Source organism: Rattus norvegicus, chromosome 14 (genome assembly GCF_036323735.1).
Source record: "Rattus norvegicus strain BN/NHsdMcwi chromosome 14, GRCr8, whole genome shotgun sequence".
Lineage (NCBI taxonomy): Eukaryota > Metazoa > Chordata > Mammalia > Rodentia > Muridae > Rattus > Rattus norvegicus.
Genome location: NC_086032.1, coordinates 29,816,886 through 29,838,295, shown reverse-complemented (window position 1 = coordinate 29,838,295; position 21,410 = coordinate 29,816,886). Strand labels below are relative to the sequence as shown.

The 21,410-nt window shown below is 40.1% G+C and overlaps 1 pseudogene; it reads right to left on the bottom strand.

Moving 5' to 3' along the window:
- Positions 1 to 248: 248 nt before the first annotated feature.
- Positions 249 to 3,771, bottom strand: Ipo7-ps2 (importin 7, pseudogene 2; annotated as a pseudogene).
- Between the last annotated feature and the right edge of the window lie 17,639 nt (positions 3,772 to 21,410).

Sequence of the window (21,410 nt, the reverse complement as noted above, 5' to 3'; positions counted from 1 at the left end):
CACAGTGTCTCTTGAAGCTTCAGAATCAGGACCTTACACTTTTCAAAAAATAAAGAAAGTAGCCCCTGAAGTTAAGCCCTCCCCAAATCCCTCTAGTTTCCAGTGCCAGGTTACATGATCAGCTCCCACCTCCTGGGGTTTCTGTCCTTCTATCGATCAGTTAGTAGATAACTTGAACCAGTTCTAGAACTACTAGGAGGAACATAAGGTCTTCACTACACTCACACAGCAGGAAAGAAAGTGGAATCTCAATTCATCCCTGGTGCCGGGCCTCCAAAATTGAAAGAACTTGGCACACTCGGAGCACTGTGTTTGTATCCTCCATGATTTTCAATCTGTTTGGATTCATGGGCTGCTCTTCTCTGATCAGTCAGAGATGTTATTTTTTTTTTAATTTTGCTCTTCATTAAAACTGTGAGTCAAAGCCTGATACCATACAGGATTATGATTTTGAATGGTTTGAAATACAGCTGTAAAGATCTGATACTCATCAACTCATCAACCGTGTTGCCTTCATCATTGATGACTGTGGAATAGCCTTCTAGAGCAGTTTCCTCTGCATCATCTTCTTCCCAACCTTCGTCATCTCCATGTTTGCCAGCTTGTCTAGCCAGGATCTCCAAATATTCCTACCCATCTTCATCAAGATCATCTTTATCACTCCCCAGGTCTTCAGTTTCATCATCATCTTTGGCATTATCACCACCATTGTTGTCGTCGTTGTCATCATCGTCGTCATCATCATCGTCGTCATCATCATCGTCGTCATCATCATCATCATCATCATCACTGTCATTCTCATGTTCTGCATTGATCTTTTTATCCATTAAATATAAAAAGAGCGCACAGGCCAAGAACAAACATCTTCCTCTCACGAAGCCCCAAGAGAACAGTTACCATCATTAAGCCATTGTGTGATAAAGTGATTTGTAACAGGTACACCACTATATGGGAAGCGGAGATTTTCAAAGGTATTAGGGAGTAAGTGTGGATTATCATACAAGGCTGCAATTGCAGCCTCCCTTGTCAGTCTCTCTAAAGCTGCGTCCACAGATAGTGGGATACACTGATCAATGCCCCAGCCTTTGGACTGCGGGATGATGACCTCTAACAATTTTGCTGCAGGACATGGCACATCTCCTGCAACTCCAGTAAGAACTTTCTTTACACATGCTCTCTATCATCTCAAGATACTTGGTATCAGATAGAAGAGTGTCTATATCAACTGTTACATAGGATTTTTCTTTAAATTGGATATTGTATTTATTTGCATTTCAAATGTTAGCCTGCAAAACCCCTATACCATCCACCCTTACTATGAGGGTGTTCCCCCACCAACCCACCCACTCCTCCCTCACCACCCTACCATTCTTCTACACTGGGGCATCAAGCCTTCACAGGGCCAGATAAGGTCATTGATGTCAGATAAGGCCCATTCGGCTCCTTCCATCCTTCCCCTAACTCCTCCATTGGGGTTCCTGTGGTCAGTCCAATGGTTGGCTTCGGGCATCCACATCTGTTTTGGTCATGATCTGGTGGAGCCTCTCAGGAGACAGTTGTATCAGGCTCCTGTCAGCAAGCACTTCTTGGCATCAGCAATAGTGTCTGGGTTTGGGGTCTGCATGTGGGATGGATCCTAGGTGGGGCACAGTTATGTAGAAGAGGCATCGTGTCCGTAAGGTAATTAAAGCCATCTTGCTGAAATACCTCAAATACAAGGGGCAATAACTGCCACATCTGTGGAGACACTTGTTGACATGTCGGACTATGTGCCAAAGGAAAAAAAATCTCCTCATGGAATTCTAAGACATGCTGTTGGAAAACAGTCCCGGTGACTTATAAGCTTCTGGGTTGTGTCTGTGGTCTTCAGTCACACTCAGAAGTGTGCCAGGTGCATTTGGAATGTCCATAACAGTGATCGCTTCTTCATCACCTCCTGCCTCATCTGGCCTAATCCGGATTCATTGGTTAAATGTCATTGCCAGATTGCCATTTCTACAGCAGTAAGAGTGACTTCTTCACTATATTCACAGATCATTTTCTGAATTACATTTGTAAGATCAGCTTTTTCTGTTTCCCTTATAATATGAAGATGAGCCTGCATTACAAGTCTGATATATGGCATGATGCATTCTTTAGTGTTTTCTTGATTGCTGATCAACACTGGTGGTAAAATGGCAGCTTCCACTTCCACAGGAGTTTCTGGATCATCAGTCAGACATCTTCTTGTCAGCTCTAAAGCTGTTTGGAGGTTTTGATCACTTTTAAACTTCACTTCACAAAAATAGTGAAGATCCCAGCAAGCTCTTGCTCTCCGGTATCCTAGCTCACTGCCAAAGAGAGGAGACACATGATTTTGCAACATGTATTCCATTTGATCTTTGTAGATCTTTGTCTTCAGAAGTATTTCAGCTAAAGAGCCAATTATGTACAAGGCTCCATCCTTTTTACGAGGATCAGCGTTAGGTTCAGTAAGAATTTGATAACGAGATCCCTTAGTCTTTTGCCGTACTTCTTTCCTTGTACTACAAGCTGTAAACTAACGCGTTTGGGCAGCAATACTAGAAGAAATGAAATCTTCAAACACATCACACTTCATGTGTATATATTCACAATGATCTTGCCAGAATTCCTCATCAGAATCTGTATCAATGGAAAAATAGCATCTTGGCTAATGCCTTGTATATGAGGCTTCAGCCTCTTTCACATAAGGGTGTGGGAAACTCCTTGATTAATATAATTTAATGTCTGCTGTGAAACCTGAGGAGGCACATATCGTTTCTCCATGTAATGATGTGACACTCAGTAAAACTTGCTGGACACCAACAGACAAGGTCTTCAGAAAGACTTCAGCAAATTCATCATACTCTTTAGAACCATTCTCATGGCTTCCATATCATTCAAAATGTCTTGCTAAAATATGTAAGGCTCACTCACATTTCCACCAGGGTATCTCTGGTCTATCATCTTCTTCAAGTTGAAGTGTTTCATTAGGTGCATCCCTATTCACAACTGTCTTCAAAGTATCCACCCGAATAGATTCTGTTGGTTTATCAGCTCCAGAGTTGGTGTATACTGAACAAGAGTATAGAAGATCTTTAACATCTGCTTTTGGATGAGGACAAACTGGTCAAATTGATCAGAAAGCAGCGGGGTAAAGCGATCCTTCAGAACTGACAGGAAGTGCTGCATGGCTTCCGCAAATGAATGGACTTCACTTTTCTGGTTTCTTGTACTCATAATTTTTCACAAGCTGATAAAGGCAAAGAATTCCCAGCCAACAAAACACTGCTATCAGACTGTAGATAAAAAGACCAATCTTGCCCACAATGACAGTCCAGCGGCTTGGATAGTCACGTTTGGTGATGTGATGGGTGCATGTATTAAGCTGTACCCTGTTAGCTCAGGTGAGTGGATAATGGCTTCTATGATATTTTCTCAAATGCATCGTCAGTCTTCTTCTGAAATAGTATATGGGGAGATGTTCCCTGGAGTGGCTTCCCGATCAGACCAATATTGTGTTATCATATTTTTCAAATAAATAACACCTGCCTGTCTCACAAAGTAAATCCAGTTGTTCTGACATAGTAATCTGGAGCAGTCAAAATCCAGAGATTTCTGTGCCTCATTGAACTGGCGCTCAGAGGCCTTGCTCAGGGCTGGGTTCACAGTGACCCATAGGGCCTCTATGACAGGGTTGATCGCCACACTGTTGATCAAACCCTGGACACCTGTGCTACTTAAGCAGATATAGCACCACTCATTGGGCATATGGACCAGCCGCGCTTGGCAGCAACAACTGGCACTAAAGTAAAGAGAAGCACCAAACGATTTTTGTACATTTTTAAGAAGGCCTCATAATTCCCACAATGAAATCAGAGAGAAAACTAAAATGAAGTGCTACATTTCAAAGTGAGGATAAGTTTATAAGAAAGGCCTCTATTGTGAAGGGTGTTGTTTTGTTAATTTCTTTCTTAGCCTGTTTATCATTTATATAAAGAAAGGCTACTGATTTGTTTGAGTTGATTTTATATCCTGCCACCTTGCTGAAGTTGTTTATCAGCTGCAGGAGTTCTCTGGTGGAATTTTGTGGGTCACTTATCTATAATATCATCTACAAATAGTGATATTTTGACTTCTCCCTTTCCAATTTTTATCCCCTTGATATATCATTTTGTTGTCTAATTGCTCTAGCTAGAACGTCAAATACTATGTTGAACAGATAGGGAGAGAGTGAGCAACTTTGTCTTGTTCAGAATTTAAGTGGGATTGCTTCTTGTTTCCATTTAATTTGATGTTGGCTGTTGGTTTGCTCTATATAGCTTTTGTTATGTTTAGGCATGGGACAAGAATTCTTAATCCCAGGCTTCATGCTATCCTGTTGATTTTTGAATACTTATTTCTCCTTAACTGTCTGTCATAGATAACTCTCTTAAACTATTTCATGTCTGTTATACATTTTACTTCATCTATTTCTTCTTCTTTATTTTGCTAAATGTTACTGTGTAAACATGAAAAGGATAAATAAGCTGTAAAAATGTTGCATTTACATTTGTGTGTCCTTTTACTATCCATTCAAACTTCTTTCGGCTTATTATCCTCAAAACACCATTTAATTATTGAGGTATTCAGAATACAGACCTGGTCTTTTGTTTCTATGTCATTTGGATTTCCTGAAATTTAATCAGTAACAATGAAGTAGTGTTATTTCTAGGGGACCGCTCATTTTCTGACCATTTTATTTGCACAACTTTTGATACTTACTTTCCTTTAATTGGCTCTCAGAAATAATTGTCTTCCACTAACCCAAGTTTGTTATAATTTTTTGCTTCATTCTAATTCTATTCTTGCTTATTTTGCTAAATGTCATTTAATTTGAAATATTTTAGGGAGATTCTTTTAAGTTACTAGTAATAGACTTGATAACTACATTACTAATCCCATTTTTGTTTCTAGCAATATTCACCTCTAATTTTATATTAGTAAATTGTATTTAGTATGTAGCATAAATACATTTCTTTAGGCCACTGTCCATAGTTGTCTGAATTGTAGCACCAACTTCTAAACAATTTCCTTCAATTTTATCTCTGTTTAATAGAGAGGAATATTTTTTGAAAATACTTTTCATACTACATGTTTTAATTATAGTTTTCCCTTCCTCATCTCGTACCAGATACTCCCTACTGTCACAGTCACCGAAATTCACTATTTTTTATCTCATTTTGAGATAAAAAGGGACCAAAAGTAGTAACAATAATGATTATTATAGTCATTATTTTAAAATATAACTGAAATGATTAGAATAAGATAAAACAAACCAACAAATAAAAGAGAGCCAAAGAAAAAGCTCAGAAACCACATATAGACACTGAGACTCAATACAGATATTAGCATAAAAGAAAACACACAAAGATGAAATCAGAAGACATAATATATTAGGCAAATATCTTTAAGGTTTTTATTGTATTTTTTTAAATTTACATTTCAAATAGTATCCCCTTTCCCCCACCCAACCACCCACCCCTTCCTGCCTCCCCACCCTTATATTCCCCTACAGTGGGGGGGGGTCCAACCTTGGCAAGACCAAGGGCTTCTCCTCCCACTGATGCCCAACAAGGCCATTCTCTGCTACATATGCAGATGGAGCCATGGGTCTGCCCATGTGTACTCTTTGGATGGTGGTTTAGTTCCTGGGAGCTCTAGTTGGTTGGTATTGTTGTTCTTATGGGGATGCAAACCCCTTGAGCTCCTTCAATCCTCTCTCTAACTTCTCCAATGGGAACCCCTCTCTCAGTTCAATGATTTGCTGGGAGCATCTGACTTTGTATTTGTCATGCTCTGGCAGAGCCTCTCAGGAGACAGCTATATCAGGTTCCTGTCAGCTTGTACTTCTAGGTATCAGCAATATTATTTGGGTTTGGTGGCTGTGTGTTTATGGGCTGGATCCCCAGGTGGGGCAAGCTCTGAAAGGCTATTCCTTCTATCTCTGCTCAAAACTTTGTCTCCATATCGCCTCCTATGAATATTGTATTCCCCCTTTTAAGAAGGACGAAGCATCCGCATTTCAGTCCTCCTACTTGAGCTTCACATGGTCTGTGAATTGTATCTTTGGTAATCTGAGCTTTTAGGCTAATATCCATTTATCAGTGGATACATACCATGTTTCTTTTTTGTGATTGGGTTACCTCACTCAGGATAATATTTTCTAGTTCCATCCATTTGCCTATGAATTTCATGAAGTCATTGTTTTTGATAGCTGAGTAGTACTCCATTGTGTAGATGTACCACATTATCTGTATCCATTTCTCTGTTGAAGGGCGTCTGGGTTCTTTCTAGCTTCTGGCTATTATAAATAAGGCTGCTATGAACATAGTGGAGATGTGTCCTTGTTATATGTTGGAGCAGCTTTTGGGTTTATGCCCAGGAGTGGTATACCTGTGTCCTCAGGTAGTAGAATGTCCAATTTTCTGAGAAAACTCCAGACTGATTTCCAGAGTGGTTGTCCCAGTTTGCAATCCTACCACCAATAATGTTAAATAGCTAAAGAAAAAAACAATGAAAAGAAAAAGCTTAGACATTGATCGTGAGGCATATGCCTCCAAAATATCATTGAGTTTATTTTTTTGTTGGCTATTTACTGTTGTGCATGGGACCTGCCCTTAAGCATGATTTTATACCTAATAAGGCTCTTTGAAGAAAATCATGTTTTCTCTTTTTGAGTCCTTAGCAATTAAAAAGAGTTTCAATGTTAGGGATGAGGGCAGTGTCTACTTCTTTTTTTTTCACTGGTTTTTATTGGTTATTTTATTATTTACATTTCAATTGTTATCACCCTTCCCAGTTCCCCTCCACAAACACCTTATCCCCTCCCTGTCACCCTGCTCCTTGAGTGTGCTTCTCCACCTGCTCACCTACTTCTGCCTCAGTGCCCTAGGGTTCCCCTACACTGGGTCATGGAGCCTCCACAGGACCAAGGGATTCCCCTTCCTGTGATACTCACTTTTAATCTCAGTACTGGTACCTCATCTGGCTCAGACCTGTGCTGGTCTGGTGTTGTGGTTTGCCCTGAAGTTATCTGTATTTTGATGCTAATTCCACTGCCCCAAGAACAGCTGCCTAGTCATGTACTCAGGAATCAAGTGACTTCACCAGAACCTCCCCATTGAATTTGTAAAGTACAGGTGAGGGGCAGGTACAGGATAGAAGGAGGCCTGTTATTGGAGGAGAAGGAAGGATGGGCGGGAGAAAAGTGTGAAGGAAGAGGAGGAGACTAGAACAGAACGGAGAGACAGGACATAGGAGAGGGTGAGACGCTATGGCAGGTGATGTTAAGATTCTGCTCTGTGTAATTACAGGTTGTTATTAATGTTCCTAAGGGATGGATGGTACCGGGCTTTGTATGTTTAAGTGGGCAAATATATCTTATCATTTGGATCTACGATTATTGTGTTGTGTGTTCTTTTATGTGACAGTTTGAGTGTAAGAAAGTGTGCGGCTGGGATGTGTTTCCAACGAGATACCTAGCAGATATCTTGGGACACCGCGGTGCGGACCTAGCGGGGTAAAAGCCCACCATACATTTTTTATTTTTATATTTTTACAACAACCATCCTGTGTATGCTGCTACAGTATCTGTGAGTTCCCATGTGCATTAGTCCTGTTGGTCTAGAAATAGAAAGCCTTGCTTCTGTAGTGTCTTCCATCCCCAGTAGCTCTTAGATTCTTTCCACCTCCTCTTCAACAGGGTTACCTGAGCTGTGGGAGAAAGGAAGAAACTTCTGTAATGCTAGCTGACCAGATACTCATTTATTGATGTAACAAAATGGCATTAGGGATCATTTTATTTCTACATTCCTTCAGCAGAGTTATAGTATTCAGTCTTCCCCTGGATCTAGGATGCACCTAGGCTCAGATTCTTGGCTACCCAGAAAGTATTAATCATGGGTACCATTTAGTGGATTAAGCATTGATTTCGCTCAGACGTTGTTTGGCTAGTGCTGCAATGTTTGTGCCACTATTGCACAACTATGTCTTGTAGGCAGGTCACCACTGTGGATTTAAGGTGTTACAGCTGTACCGATGGTCACTGTTTTTCTATAGGAATGTGAAGAGTACCTTCAGGTAACATGAACTGTTGTCAGTAGGAGTAAAGTCTCTACATAGGCACCAGCTTGCATTCTCTATGTTCAATGAGATATATGTATGCATGGTGTGTTAAACAATAGACTTTTAGCATGAGTGTATGGGAAGCAACCAATAACCCTGGTAATACCCTGGCTTATTTGGGAGTTCCTATTGGGCCTTTTAGCTAAAACCTGGATTGGATATAAGCCATTCCCTGAACCACAAGTCTCGCTTGCTGGTGAGAGATGTCTAGTTGTGAATTTTGTCTCTCCCATTATTTGGGGATTCAAATTTACATTACTTTCAGATAAGAACTTATTTTAGGAAGATTCTACTGTGGTAAGTTTCCACATGACCCTTTGAGTGGCTGAGGTTCATCTGTCTCTCCCTGCACTCTCTTCCTGCTCTCATTCTTCTCTCCTCCTCCCCAGTTGACCCTCCCATTCCAGCTTGCACAAGAGAATTATTAGAATTGTAAATGTATTCAGATTAAAGTTTGAGGAGGCTCCTAAGCTCTTCGATTAAAATTTAGCCTGCCTAAAGTGCTTTACACCAGTAAGCATGACTGACTCATGCTAAATCACTAATTACACATACTCCCTCTCTCTCCTCCAATCACTTAGTTATTTATATGGTTGGTTGAATGTATAAATATATTTTGTTAAGTTTAAATCAAAATGTTGAATTTATGACCTTAATAAATAGTCTCCTTTACCTGGTTTTCTCTCTTTCATTCTTATTATACTTCTATGCCTTTTAAACCAAGTAGCCTTCCCCAGTTTCTATTGTTTATTTGTGGGGTGTGTGTGTGTGTGTGTGTGTGTGTGTGTGTGTGTGTGTACTCTTTTGCCATTTTCAGCGATTACCATGGGTGTCCCATGAAGTGAAGGACTGTGATTGTTTTTGTCTGTGCTATCATTTGTTGTTAAATATTCTTTGTGGTGTGTGGTAGACTGTAGGTGTTCAGTAAATACATTTCAGACTGAGTGATTTCCCATTACAAATATATTAAACAGCTAATTGTCACTACAACCGACATAAGCGAAGCTTGATGAGATATTTAATGTATCTGTTTTATATTATTTTTACAGTCACTTAAAATGTTAATAAATTATCTGCCCTCTTTTTCATCTGTCTTCTCTCTTCCACTCCTATTCTTTCTTCCTCTCTCTCTTATTGATAGCTTATTTTTCTTTAATTACTCTGGACACTTATCATACAGAACAAACAAAAGAGGAAGCAAGCAAACAGACAAACAGAGCAACCGACAGCATTATTGTTTACCAGGAAGAGGGATATTATAAATTGTTTAGCATTCCATATGATATGTTTATTCATTCCAGTTTTAATTGTATTTCAGAATCAATCAGCAGTTGTATTATTTGGATATATTATTCATTTTTATATTATCCACTTTTACATTATCATATAGCTGACCTGTAAAAGAATTTCTATAATTTCCATATGTTTTATTTCACTTAATTCTCAGACATAATACAGTTTTATATGGTTCAGAAACATATTTGGTAAGTATTAATAGAATTACACATTAGAAAGAGTTTTCAGAGAGTTAAGTCAAATGCCACCCCTCTTATGTATACTGACATTTATACTGCCATCCCCAGACAAAGCCTAATCCTGATTCAGTGAGTAAACAAGCTATTGACTTTTAGAGAAATGGTACACTTACGGATCTGTACACTTCCTATTGGCTGCAAAGGTCCTCGAAGGTTTGCGTTCTTGAGGAAAGCAACAGTTTTTGAATACCAGGAGAAAACATTTTTCATTGTTAATTATTTCCAACTTTCAAATATCCCCAAACAGAATGCTAGGCGTATGCTTGCAGTCCCTATTTACAGGTGGCTCAGGCCACCTACGCATACAAATGTCTGTTTGTGATTTTCAAAGCTAGTCTCAGGGTCCCAATGCATCTCCTGAAGTAAGTTTTGTTTTAGTCATGAAATTTATAACATGTTTACAGCAGAGGAGTTTTCACAGATGAGGATTGGGTGAGAAAAACACTTTTTATTTCTTTTACTACAGCTTAAACTAACACATTACTGGATATATATTTGATATTTGTCTTCCTGAGACTGGCTTACACTGGTTAATGTTCTGTTTAGAGTCAAGTTCATTTTTCTGCAATAAAACATGATTTCATTTTTTCTTCATTACATAGTAATTTTAACAGAGAATGTCTGGGGCCTCTCTCCCTAAAGATTATATACTAATATTTAGTTTGATCATTAGCCTCTCCTCCAAAGTATTCACTTCCCCTGGACATAATATTGCTTCAAATCATTGACATGTTCTTCTCAGTGTACTGGAATGTTTTCTGTCCACCTGTGTCTTCTCAAAGATACTTTACTATTTCTCATTTCATCTCTTTCTCCCTAAATTCTGTGAATCCATCTGTGTTTCTCTACTATCTGACTTAAACTGCTTTGTCTACCATTTTTCATGGTAAACCCTCCTGAATTTTTTTACATCATTTAATATTTAAATAACCAATTATTCCACCAATTCATTCATTTTAAATCCCATTTGTAGCCCCTCATCCCTTCTCTCCTTCCACTCCCATGCTTATAAACCCCTCCCCTAATGGCTCCCTTTCTACTCACAGAAGGGGAAGCCCCCTTTGTGTACCACCACACGCTGACAATCCAGTAGCAATAGGCCTAAGCATATTCCCTCCTTGTGAGGCCCAACTAGGTAGTCCAGGTTGGAAAGGGGATCTAATGACAAGCAAATAAGTCACGGTCAGCCTCCTCTCTAATTGTCAGAGGACCCACATGAAGGCCAATCTAAACATCTGTTACAAATGTGTAGGGGGTCTAGGTCCAGTCTCTGCACATGCTTTGGTTAGTGATTCGTTCTCTGTGAGCTCCCATGTGCCCAGGTTAGTTGACTCTGCAAGTATTCTTGTGGTGTCCTTGAACTCTCCAGCCAATTCAATTCTATTTTTTTAAATGCTTTCTAAATAATTTCTTTCTTATTTATTTATTTATTTATTTATTTATTTATTTATTTATTTACTTTTACTCTCCAAATTTTATTCGCCTCTCAGTCCACACCCCCCTTCGAAAGTTCCACATTTCATACCTCCTCAACGTCCCCTCTTCACATCTCCACAAGGATATCCACACCCCAAACACCCCTCCTGACCTTTAAACTCCTGGAGACTTGAGTCTCCTGAGGGTTAAGTGCATCTTCTCTGACTGAACTCAGACCTGGGAGTCCTCTGCTGTATATGTGTTGGAGGCCTCATCTCAGCTGGTGTGTGCTGCCTGGTTGGTGATTCAGTGGCTAAGAGATCTCAGGGATCCAGGTTAATTGAGACTGCTGGTGCTCCTAAAGAGTTGTCCTCCACCTTAGCTTCCTCAAGCTTTTCCCTAATTGAACCACAGGGGTCTGCTTCATCTGTTCCTTGGTTGGGTACACATATCTGCATCTGAGTCTTTCATCTGCTTGTTGGGTGTTTTGGAGAGCAGTCATGGTAATTCCCACTTTGTGAGCACTCCATATCTTCAGTAATGGTGTCAGGTCTTAGGGCCTCCCCTTGAGCTAGAACCCACTTTGGGTCTGTTGCTGGATCTTCTTTTCCTCAGGCTCATCTCCATCTCCATCCCTGCATGTATTTCAGACAGGGAGAATTATGGGTCAGAGCTTTGGCTGTGGGATAGCAACTCCATCCCTCACTTGATGCCATGTATTTCTGCTGGAGGTGGGCTCTACAAGTTTCCTCTCCCCACTGTAGGGTATTTCATCTAGGTTCCCACTTCCCTTGAGTACTGAGAGTCGTTCACTTCCCAAGTCTCGGGTACATTCTAGAGGGTCTTCCCAACCTTCTTTCTCCTGAGGTCCTGTTTCCATTCTTTCTGCTGGCCTTCAGGGCTTCAGTTATTTTACCCCACCCAATTCCAGGATATGTTCCCCTCTCCCCCACCCCTTTTCCCTTTCTTTCCCCTAACACTCTCCCCCCCCACCATGTGGTTGCTTTATTTTCCCTCCCATGTGGGACTGAGACATCCTTACTAGGACCCTTCAGCTTGTTGACCTTTTTGAGCTCTATGGACTGTATTTTGGGTATCCTGTACTTTTTTTTTTTGCCAATATCTACTTATTAGTGAGATACAGTAAATGTCCTTTTGGGTCTGATTACCTTACTTAGGACGACATTTTCTAGTTCCATCCATTTGCCTGAAAAACTCAGGGTGTCCTCATTCTTAATAGCTGAGTAATATTTCATTGTGTAAATGAACCACATTTTCTGTATCCATTCTTCTATTGTAAGACATCTGTGTTGTTTCCAGTTTCTGGCTATCAAAAATAAGCTCCCTATGAGGACAGTGGAACATGTGACCCATGTGGGGTATCTTTTGGGTATATTCCCAAGAGTGTTATTGCTAACTCTTTAGGTAGGTCTAGTTCCAGTTTTCTGAGGAACCTCCAAATTGATTTCCAGAGTTGTACCAGTTTGCAATTCCACCAGCAATGGAGGAGTGTTCCTCTTTATCTATATCCTTGTCAACATGTGCTGTCATCTGAGTTTTTGATCTTAGCCATTTTGACTGGTGTAAAGTCATTTTGATTTGCATTTCTCTGATCACTAAGGACTTGGAACATTTCTTTAGGTGCTTCTCAGCCTTTCAAGATTCCTCTATTGTGAATTCTTGGTTTAGTTCTATACCCCATTTTTTGATTGGTTTGTTTGTCTTTTTGGAGGTAAGTTTCTTGAGTTCTTTATTTTGCATATTAGCCTTCTATCAGATGTGGGATTATTGAAGTTATTTTCACAATCTGTAGGATGTCGATTTATCTTATTGACCATGTCCTTTGCCTTAGAGAAGCTTTCCATTTTTATGAGGTGATAAATGGGACCTCAGCTAATTCAATTCTATCCCACAGCTGACCACAAGCCTTCTTTAGCACCCGCTGATGTTTGGTTGTTGGTTTCTGCATCTGTTTCCATACTCTACATCATCTAAAATCATCTCAAATGGTTTGTGATTTTGTTTTATAATATCTTTGTCACTCAGTAGGTTGTCAGATTCATGAGGAGTTTAATTCCAATGAAATCAGTGCCTACAGTATATTCTAATTGACATTTATTACCAAACAAGGGAATCCCAGTCACCACACATACATACATACATACATACATACATACACATACACAGAGAAATCAAGGTTGGCATGCCTTAATAAACCTGTGGAATAAACACACAGGGAGAAATTTTATATATATGTTTTATATATATTTATATAAATTTTATATTTAAAAATATTATATTTATGTATATGTGTGTGTTTATGTGTATATGAGTAAAGAGTTTTGTAATATATGCAAAATATATATTTGTTCATTGCATTCAGGCATTTTCTGCCACGTACAATGATCCAAGTTCAATTCCGGGATCCGCATAATGCAATGAGAAAACTAATTTATGCAATCTCTCTTTCACTTCCATACACAGATGATGCCATTCATACTCCTCTCTCCCTCCCTCCCTTCTCCCTTTCCTCCACCTGCCCTCCCACACAAAATTCATGTAATAACATTTTCAAAATGTGTGTAATTATTGAAAATACCACAAACAGAAACAGCTTCCATGGTTTTCATTTTTGTATTGATCTTTGCTGCCATCTTTTGAGACACTAAGAGGCCTTAATTACATTTATGAAAATGTTTAAAGTTTTCGACTGAAGAGGAAAACCTGTGGCTCCTGATGAAACAGGAAAGGTGATGCTCAGATTTGTGTTTCCTGCAGAAGAAGAGTGACAGTTCAAGTCCTGTGTTCCCAATCATAACTTCTACATATTGGACAAGTTGTGCTTTTTCCTTAGTCTCTCACCCAGCTCATCAAAATCATGAAACTTAAATTACACGTGGTGTGGTAAATGCCATAGCCTGAAGCAGAATAGCTGAGCTATAAGATCCAGCCTCATTTACAGTCTGTGATCTTGCTTCATGATCCCTTAGCTCTTAAGCTCACTTTCCTTATCATGAAGAGAATAGCAGCTTTAAACGTCAAACTTTTCATTCTCTGTAAACGAGAGTTAGTGGTTACTCTAAACATATTGCATCTCTAAGCTCCAGAAAACAATCATTAGTACTTTTTCTCTCTCCCCCTGTTTTCCCTAAGCAAGCAAAGAGGAAGAAGACATGTGCTGTATCCCCAGGCTTAACATGTTTTATCTTACTCCCTGAGACCAGCCTCCTGGACAACACAAGTCTGCATTCTGCTGTTACTAATGATCGCTGTCAAATGCTTGACCTACTGACGACTGCCTTTCCCCTGTCATGCAGTGGGCCACATGAGAAGGTGAGTGGGATGTGACTAGTCATTAATTGCACTATTGTGCCATAGGGCATGTGGAGTCAGCAAAGCAGCTATCTCTGAATTTTTGCCATCTACCAATGTTCTTAAGGCAGATGACATAGTTAATTATAGTAGCTTTCAAAGGCAGTAAAATCAGTACATAAATAAGTAAAGCCTCAATTATAAATTAAATGAATCAGGTGATCTGCTGGATTCTTTGTGCCATCAGCTCCTAATGCAGTCAACACTGTGTTACTGCTTATATTTGGTTTCTCATAATTCCCTTGTGTCATTATTTCTTTGCCTTTCTACTTTGATTTTATTACTCTGTTTCTATTATAGATTTCCAGAGACTCCTGTCAGGATAGCAAAATCACTACAGCAGATTTGGACCACATAGTATTATACTGTATGATCTAAGAGAAATAGAATGCATCTCTTGCTATCTCTTTAAATATTGTAGCTGATTCTTTCTCATTGACTTGGATAATTTGTTTTATTAGACTGAGAATTTTGTTTTAGGAAGCCAACCCCACCTAAGCTAGCTAGACAAGAACAGGTAGGTGGTGTGCACATCAATGGGCTTTTATTTATTTATTTTTATTTCTATATTTTTTTATTAACTTGAGTATTTCTTATATACATTTCGAGTGTTATTCCCTTTCCCGGTTTCCGGGCAAACATCCCCCTTCCCCCTCCCCTTCCTTATGGGTGTTCCCATCCCAACCCTCCCCCCATTGCCGCCCTCCCCCCATAGACCAGTTCACTGGGGGTTCAGTCTTAGCAGGACCCAGGGCTTCCCCTTCCACTGGTGCTCTTACTAGGATATTCATTGCTACCTATGGGGTCAGAGTCCAGGGTCAGTCCATGTATAGTCTTTAGGTAGTGGCTTAGTCCCTGGAAGCACTGGTTGCTTGGCATTGTTGTACTTTTGGGGTCTCGAGCCCCTTCAAGCTCTTCCAGTTCTTTCTCTGATTCCTTCAATAGGGGACCTATTCTCAGTTCAGTGGTTTGCTGCTGGCATTCGCCTCTGTATTTGCTGTATTCTGGCTGTGTCTCTCAGGAGCGATCTACATCCGGCTCCTGTCGGTCTGCACTTCTTTGCTTAATCCATCTTGTCTAATTGGGTGGCTATATATGTATGGGCCACATGTGGGGCAGACTCTGAATGGGTGTTCCTTCAGTCTCTGTTTTAATCTTTGCCTCTCTCTTCCCTGCCAAGGGTATTCTTGTTCCCCTTTTAAAGAAGGAGTGAAGCATTCACATTTTGATCATCCGTCTTGAGTTTCATTTGCTCTAGGCATCTAGGGTAATTCAAGCATTTGGGCTAATAGCCACTTATCAATGAGTGCATACCATGTATGTCTTTCTGTGATTGGGTTAGCTCACTCAGGATGATGTTTTCCAGTTCCAACAATTTGCCTACGAATTTCATAAAGTCGTTGTTTTTGATAGCTGAGTAATATTCCATTGTGTAGATGTACCACATTTTCTGTATCCATTCCTCTGTTGAAGGGCATCTGGGTTCTTTCCAGCTTCTGGCTATTATAAATAAGGCTGCAATGAATATAGTGGAGCACGTGTCTTTTTTATATGTTGGGGCATCTTTTGGGTATATGCCCAAGAGAGGTATAGCTGGATCCTCAGGCAGTTCAATGTCCAATTTTCTGAGGATTCTCCAGACTGATTTCCAGAATGGTTGTACCAGTTTGCAATCCCACCAACAATGGAGGAGTGTTCCTCTTCCTCCACATCCTCACCAGCATCTGTTGTCCCCTGAGTTTTTGATCTTAGCCATTCTCACTGGTGTGAGGTGAAATCTCAGGGTTGTTTTGATTTGCATTTCCCTTATGACGAAAGATGTTGAACATTTCTTTAGGTGTTTCTCACCCATTCGGCATTCCTCAGCTGTGAATTCTTTGTTTAGCTCTGAACCCCATTTTTTAATAGGGTTATTTGTTTCCCTGCGGTCTAACTTCTTGAGTTCTTTGTATATTTTGGATATAAGGCCTCTATCTGTTGTAGGATTGGTAAAGATCTTTTCCCAATCTGTTGGTTGCCGTTTTGTCCTAACCACAGTGTCCTTTGCCTTACCAAAGCTTTGTAGTTTTATGAGATCCCATTTGTCAATTCTTGATCTTAGAGCGTAAGCCATTGGTGTTTTGTTTAGGAAATTTTTTCCAGTGCCCATGTGTTCCAGATGCTTCCCTAGTCTTTCTTCTATTAGTTTGAGTGTGTCTGGTTTGATGTGGAGGTCCTTGATCCACTTGGACTTAAGCTTTGTACAGGGTGATAAGCATGGATCGATCTGCATTCTTCTACATGTTGCCCTCCAGTTGAACCAGCACCATTTGCTGAAAATGCTATCTTTTTTCCATTTGATGGTTTTGGCTCCTTTGTCAAAAATCAAGTGACCATAGGTGTGTGGGTTCATTTCTGGGTCTTCAATTCTATTCCATTGGTCTATCTGTCTGTCTCTGTACCAATACCATGCAGTTTTTATCACTATTGCTCTGTAATACTGCTTGAGTTCAGGGATAGTGATTCCCCCTGAAGTCCTCCTATTGTTGAGGATAGCTTTAGCTATCCTGGGTTTTTTGTTATTCCAGATGAATTTGCAAATTGTTCTGTCTAACTCTTTGAAGAATTGGATTGGTATTTTGATGGGGATTGCATTGAATCTGTAGATTGCTTTTGGTAAAATGGCCATTTTTACTATATTAATCCTGCCAATCCATGAGCATGGGAGATCTTTCCATCTTCTGAGGTCTTCTTCAATTTCTTTCCTCAGTGTCTTGAAGTTCTTATTGTACAGATCTTTTACTTGCTTGGTTAAAGTCACACCGAGGTACTTTATATTATTTGGGTCTATTATGAAGGGTGTCGTTTCCCTAATTTCTTTCTTGGCTTGTTTCTCTTTTGTGTAGAGGAAGGCTACTGATTTATTTGAGTTAATTTTATACCCAGCCACTTTGCTGAAGTTGTTTATCAGCTTTAGTAGTTCTCTGGTGGAACTTTTGGGATCACTTAAATACACTATCATATCATCTGCTCACAGTGATATTTTGACTTCTTCTTTTCCGATCTGAATCCCCTTGACCTCCTTTTGTTGTCTGATTGCTCTGGCTAGAACTTCAAGAACTATATTGAATAAGTAGGGAGAGAGTGGGCAGCCTTGTCTAGTCCCTGATTTTAGTGGGATTGCTTCAAGTTTCTCTCCATTTAGTTTAATGTTAGCAACTGGTTTGCTGTATATGGCTTTTACTATGTTTAGGTATGGGCCTTGAATTCCTATTCTCTCCAGGACTTTTATCATGAAGGGGTGTTGAATTTTGTCAAATGCTTTCTCAGCGTCTAATGAAATGATCATGTGGTTTTGTTCTTTCAGTTTGTTTATATAATGGATCACGTTGATGGTTTTCCGTATATTAAACCATCCCTGCATGCCTTGGACGAAGCCTACTTGGTCATGGTGGATGATTGTTTTGATGTGCTCTTGGATTCGGTTTGCCAGAATTTTATTGAGTATTTTTGCCTCGATATTCGTAAGGGAAATTGGTCTGAAGTTCTCTTTCTTTGTTGGGTCTTTCTGTGGTTTAGGTATAGGAGTAATTGTGGCTTCGTAGAAGGTATTCGGTAGTGATCCATCTGTTTCAATTTTGTGGAATAGTTTGGATAATATTGGTATGAGGTCTTCTATGAAGGTTTCGTAGAATTCTGCACTAAACCCGTCTGGACCTGGGCTCTTTTTGGTTGGGAGACCTTTAATGACTGCTTCTATTTCCTTAGGAGTTATGGGGTTGTTTAACTGGTTTATCTGTTCCTGATTTAACTTCGGTACCTGGTATCTGTCTAGGAAATTATCCATTTCCTGAAGATTTTCAAGTTTTGTTGAATATAGGTTTTTATAGTAAGATCTGATGATTTTTTGAATTTCCTCTGAATCTGTTGTTATGTCTCCCTTTTCATTTCTGATTTTGTTAATTTGGACGCACTCTCTGTGTCCTCTCGTTAGTCTGGCTAAGGGTTTATCTATCTTGTTGATTTTCTCAAAGAACCAACTTTTGGTTCTGTTGATTCTTTCTATGGTCCTTTTTGTTTCTACTTGGTTGATTTCAGCTCTGAGTTTGATTATTTCCTGCCTTCAACTCCTCCTGGGTGCATGTGCTCCTTTTTGTTCTAGAGCTTTTAGGTGTGCTGTCAAGCTGCTGACATATGCTCTTTCCTGTTTCTTTCTGCAGGCACTCAGCGCTATGAGTTTTCCTCTTAGCACAGCTTTCATTGTGTCCCATAAGTTTGGGTATGTTGTACCTTCATTTTCATTAAATTCTAAAAAGTTTTTAATTTCTTTCTTTATTTCTTCCTTGACCAGGTTATCATTGAGTAGAGCATTGTTCAATTTCCAAGTATATGTGGGCATTCTTCCTTGATTGTTATTGAAGACCAGTTTTAGGCCATGGTGGTCCGATAGCACGCATGGGATTATTTCTATCTTTCTGTACCTGTTGAGGCCCGTTTTTTGACCAATTATATGGTCAATTTTGGAGAAAGTACCATGAGGAGCTGAGAAGAAGGTATATCCTTTTGCTTTAGGATAGAATGTTCTATAAATATCCGTTAAGTCCATTTGGCTCATGACTTCTCTTAGTCTGTGTACATCTCTGTTCAATTTCTGTTTCCATGATCTGTCCATTGATGAGAGTGGGGTGTTGAAATCTCCCACTATTATTGTGTGAGGTGCAATGTGTGTTTTGAGCTTTAGTAAGGTTTCTTTTATGTATGTAGGTGCCCTTGTATTTGGGGCATAGATATTTAGGATTGAGAGTTCATCTTGGTGGATTTTTCCTTTGATGAATATGAAGTGTCCTTCCTTATCTTTTTTGATGACTTTTAATTGAAAATTGATTTTATTTGATATTAGAATGGCTACTCCAGCTTGCTTCTTCTGACCATTTGCTTGGAAAATTGTTTTCCAGCCTTTCACTCTGAGGTAATGTCTGTCTTTGTCTCTGAGGTGTGTTTCCTGTAGGCAGCAGAATGCAGGGTCCTCGTTGCGTATCCAGTTTGTTAATCTATGTCTTTTTATTGGGGAGTTGAGGCCATTGATGTTGAGAGATATTAAGGAATAGTGATTATTGCTTCCCGTTATATTCATATTTGGATGTGAGGTTATGTTTGTGTGCTTTCATTCTCTTTGTTTTGTTGCCAAGACGATTAGTTTCTTGCTTCTTCTAGGTTATAGCTTGCCTCCTTATGTTAGGCTTTTCCATTTATTATCCTTTGTAGTGCTGGATTTGTAGAAAGATATTGTGTAAATTTGGTTTTGTCATGGAATATCTTGGTTTCTCCATCTATTTTAATTGAGAGTTTTGCAGGATACAGTAACCTGGGCTGGCATTTGTGTTCTCTTAGGGTCTGTATGACATCAGTCCAGGATCTTCTGGCCTTCATAGTTTCTGGCGAGAAGTCTGGTGTGATTCTGATAGGTCTGCCTTTATATGTTACTTGACCTTTTTCCCTTACTGCTTTTAATATTCTTTCTTTATTTTGTGCGTTTGGTGTTTTGACTATTATGTGACGGGAGGTGTTTCTTTTCTGGTCCAATCTATTTGGTGTTCTGTAGGCTTCTTGTATGCCTATGGGTATCTCTTTTTTTAGATTAGGGAAGTTTTCTTCTATGATTTTGTTGAAGATATTTACTGGTCCTTTGAGCTGGGAGTCTTCACTCTCTTCTATACCTATTATCCTTAGGTTTGATCTTCTCATTGAGTCCTGGATTTCCTGTATGTTTTGGACCAGTAGCTTTTTCCGCTTTACATTATCTTTGACAGTTGAGTCAATGATTTCTATGGAATCTTCTGCTCCTGAGATTCTCTCTTCCATCTCTTGTATTCTGTTGGTGAAGCTTGTATCTACAGCTCCTTGTCTCTTCTTTTGGTTTTCTATATCCAGGGTTGTTTCCATGTGTTCTTTCTTGATTGCTTCTATTTCCATTTTTAATTCCTTCAACTGTTTGATTGTGTTTTCCTGGAATTCTTTCAGGGATTTTTGCGATTCCTCTCTGTAGGCTTCTACTTGTTTATTAATGTTTTCCTGTGTTTCCCTAAGGGAGTTCTTCACATCTTCCTTGAAGTCCTCCAGCATCATGATCAAATATGATTTTGAAACTAGATCTTGCTTTTCTGGTGTGTTTGGGTATTCCATGTTTGTTTTGGTGGGAGAATTGGGCTCCGATGATGCCAAGTAGTCTTGGTTTCTGTTGCTTGGGTTCCTGCGCTTGCCTCTCGCCATCAGATTATCTCTAGTGTTACTTTGTTCTGCTATTTCTGACAGTGGCTAGACTGTCCTATAAGCCTGTGTGTCAGGAGTGCTGTAGACCTGTTTTCCTGATTTCTTTCAGCCAGTTATGGAAACAGAGTGTTCTGCTTTCGGGCGTGGAGTTTTTCCTCTCTACAGGTCTTCAGCTGTTCCTGTGGGCCTGTGTCTTGAGTTCACCAGGCAGCTTTCTTGCAGCAGAAAAGTTGGTCTTACCTTTGGTCCTGAGGCTCAAGTTCGCTCGTGGGGTGCTGCCCACGGGCTCTCTGCGGCGGCAGCAACCAGGAGTACCTGTGCCGCCCCTTCCGGGAGCTTCAGTGCACCAGGGTTCCAGATGGCCTTTGGTGTTTTCCTCTGGCGTCCGAGATGTATGTACAGAGATCAGTCTCTTCTGGTTTCCCAGGCTTGTCTGCCTCTCTGAAGGTTTAGCTCTCCCTCCCGCGGGATTTGGGTGCAGAGAACTGTTTATCCGGTCTGTTTCCTTCAGGGTCCGGCGGTGTCTCTGGCAGGGGTCCTGCCGCTCCTGGGCCCTCCCCCACGGGAGCCCAGAGGCCTTATACAGTTTCCTCTTGGGCCAGGGATGTGGGCAGGGGTGAGCAGTGTTGGTGGTCTCTTCCGCTCTGCAGCCTCAGGAGTGCCCACCTGGCC